This window comes from Bison bison, unplaced genomic scaffold, assembly GCF_000754665.1.
Source record: "Bison bison bison isolate TAMUID 2011002044 unplaced genomic scaffold, Bison_UMD1.0 scf7180017864032, whole genome shotgun sequence".
Classification (NCBI taxonomy): domain Eukaryota; kingdom Metazoa; phylum Chordata; class Mammalia; order Artiodactyla; family Bovidae; genus Bison; species Bison bison.
The window spans coordinates 7541084-7544177 of record NW_011494604.1 but is presented as its reverse complement, the minus strand read 5'-3'; the positions used below and the strand labels follow the sequence as shown (position 1 = coordinate 7544177).

Genomic DNA, 3094 nt, shown 5'->3' with positions numbered 1-3094 from the left:
CTCCGACCTGGCTCCGTTATTTCTGGGGCGTCCAGAAAACGGGGCTGCCCCATCACTACCTCCAGAGTGTGCAGATAACTCTCAGGCCAGGCGGAGGGCAGTTAGATGGTTCCGGGATATTTTAGAGGTCCCAGAGTCGCAAGAGCCCTGACTGGGTTTACCTGAGATGCTTGCCCCAGTACTGGCCCCTGTCCCTATTCCTCTCGGAAAATTCTGGGCCCATTTCAGTCTTGGCCTGTTTCTGTTGTCCTTTTGTGCCTGCCCCTTCACCCGTCTGTTCTCGCTGTTATCTCTGTCTCTGGTCGCCCCTGGTTTCTGTCCCCTCTCTCTCTGGGCTCTATGGTGCTTGCTATCCATGTGTCACCTTTTCCGCGTCTTTTTCTTCTACCTCCACGCTAGGTTTACATTGCCTTTGCAGGTACCTGAGCTGTTCTGTTCGGATAAAGAGGACTCTGTCTCTTTCCTTAGTCCGCTGAAGAACATGAATGGAGTCAGATTTGGAGCAGTGACACATACAGTATCAGAGATGGTGATTAGAGATATTTTCTTAATAACAGCTTTCTTTTCAGTGTTCATGGAGGGAGAGTTGCTTTTTGGATGTGAGGTGGTGAATGTAGCGCCACTTTTCTAATCACCGTGTTATTGTTGACCTGGTCTGACTTAATCCTAAACCGAAAATGATAGAAGTATTTACATTTCTGTGGGTTACTATGTGCATTTTAATGAAATTAAATTTGGCTCTAATTTTTACACGTAGTTGTGTTCTAATGTTCTTAAATACCTTCAGATTTAACTCACTGTTGACAAGCATTTGATGAGAAGTAACATGTATCAAGCAAAGTTGGAAAAACCTGATTTCCTGAGTTAACTCAGTCTCTAAACACCTGTCCTAAAGATTTTTTTAGGAGTGTTTTAAGTGGTGTAATTTATAGTGTTTGTAAGCGATGGAATCCATTTGCTTTATATAGATTAACCTTGAGTCTAAATTTAAAACTGAAAAATATACAATAGTTGTAGTTTTAGTCAAATAGAATACTTGGATAAGTTACTTCTGACCTCATGGAATTTTAATTTCTGAGTATATCCACAGCCTTTGGTACTAAACTAAGTTATTTACAACCTTTTTATTTCTACTTCTCAGTATTTACTGGGGAAATATATTTAGTTTTCTTTAAATAAGAACAGGAAAGACTTTTCAGAAAATAGCACACTTTGTTGAATTGATTAAGATATTTAGGGAATGCTTTAAAAATTGAGTTTAGAAACTAGACATCAACTGATAATTATTGATTCAGTTGGATTCTGTCAGCTAAATTGTTTCTAAAGTTACTAATGACTCCATAGTCATGGTTTAAGATATCTTACGTTGACTGCACTGTTGAGCTGCCTGCCCAAGTAGAGATGAGGAAGGTCAGATGCCCCATGTTCTGGAGTTTAGGTTCTTACTCTTTAAACATTCTTTGACATGTATGTCTAAGTACATACTCAAAGACATGTAAGAAGACTAATGACCAACATTTATTTAGGTGCAATAAGTATTTGCATAAAATTGTTGAAAAAATAATTACATGCTAGGAAACAGTGCTTAGGTTAAAGGAAGATGGATAAATGAGAATAGATGGTTTCTGGAGTGAAGGTCGGGGAGCCTTGTTTTGCATCACATTTGATTTTTAGTTCAGCCTAAATATAGAAGTATATATTCAAATTCTTTTCCACTGTCACTAGTCATTCTACCTTAGGTGAGACACAGTTTAAAAAAGCAAATTGGAAAAATAAGGATCCTTACCAGGTTTTTCTGAGAGTTAACAGTAGCGTTTGTGCAAACATCTGCCATAATGCCTGTCAGTTACATACCCCTTTCCCGTGACTGTCCTTCTTCACAACATAATTTCAGTGTTCCTCGATTCCTTTTTCTTAAGATATTTCTAGTCCCATGTAATTAAATGAAATATTTTAATTCTTTAGAGCGGGGCCTGGCCCGTAGTAAGCACTATGACTGTGTATTGAATAAGATAATCAAGTGTGTGTTTGTTGGTAGGAGACTTTCATTCTCTACCAGGAAGAACAAGAGGGAAGAGCTCAGATAGCAACATGTGCATTTAGATCCTTTTCTCTTTGGGGTGTTTTTTGTTCTCTTTCTGTTTCTGGGGAGCCTGGTACCTGAGGTGTTAATTTTTTCTTAATTTCCATCCCTGAACCATCTCTGGATTGTGAGACATGAGAAGGCAAAGAATAGATGTTGTAAGCTACTGAAACTTTTGTGATTAAAAGTAAAAGTTTATGTGCCCCTTTTTGTATAAGTGCATCCATAATTCACGTTTATTTTCTTTCTGTTTAAAGAAAATGTTAGTCATTGTATTTATGTCTGTGCTGGGTCTTTGTTGCCTCACAGGACTTCCTGTAGCTGCAGTGAGTGGGGTCTACTCTAGAGTCAGGGCCCTAGGGCACATGGGCTCAGTAGTTGTAGCGCTGGACTTAGTTGTCCCCCAACATGTGTGATCTTTCCAGACCAGGGATTGAACACATGTCTCCTGTATATGCAGGTGGGTTCGTGGCAACATTATTTTTTGCTATTTTAACACATCTTTTTTTCCAGTTTTATTGAGATATAATTGACATACGTCACTGTATAAGTTTAAGGTGAGCAGCATAGTGATTTAACTTAAATACATCATGAAGTGATTATGAAATAAATTTAGTGAACAGCTATAGTCTCATATAGACTCAAAATAGAAAAAACATTTTTGTGATGACAATTCTTAGGATTTACTGTCAACTTTCATATATAGCACATCAGCTGTGCTGATTATATTTATCATGTTGTACACTACAGTCTTAGTATTTATCTTCAGTTCAGTTCAGTCGCTCAGTCGTGTCCAACTCTTTGCGACCCCATGAACCACAGTACACCAGGCCTCCCTACCCATCACCAACTCCCAGAGCTTACTCAAACACGTTTGTTGAGTTGGTGATGTCATCCAACCATCTCATCCTTCGTCATCCCCTTCTCCTCCTGCCCTCAATCTTTCCCAGCATCAGGGTCTTTTCAAATGAGTTAGCTCTTCGCATCAGGTGGCCAAAGTATTGGAGTTTC

General features: G+C 39.0%; 1 protein-coding gene across 1 annotated transcript in view; it reads left to right on the top strand.

Moving 5' to 3' along the window:
- OPA1 (optic atrophy 1 (autosomal dominant)) overlaps positions 1 to 3094 on the top strand; it is an 87036-nt gene that overhangs the window by 471 nt on the left and 83471 nt on the right. The gene's annotated exons all lie outside the window — the stretch shown is intronic.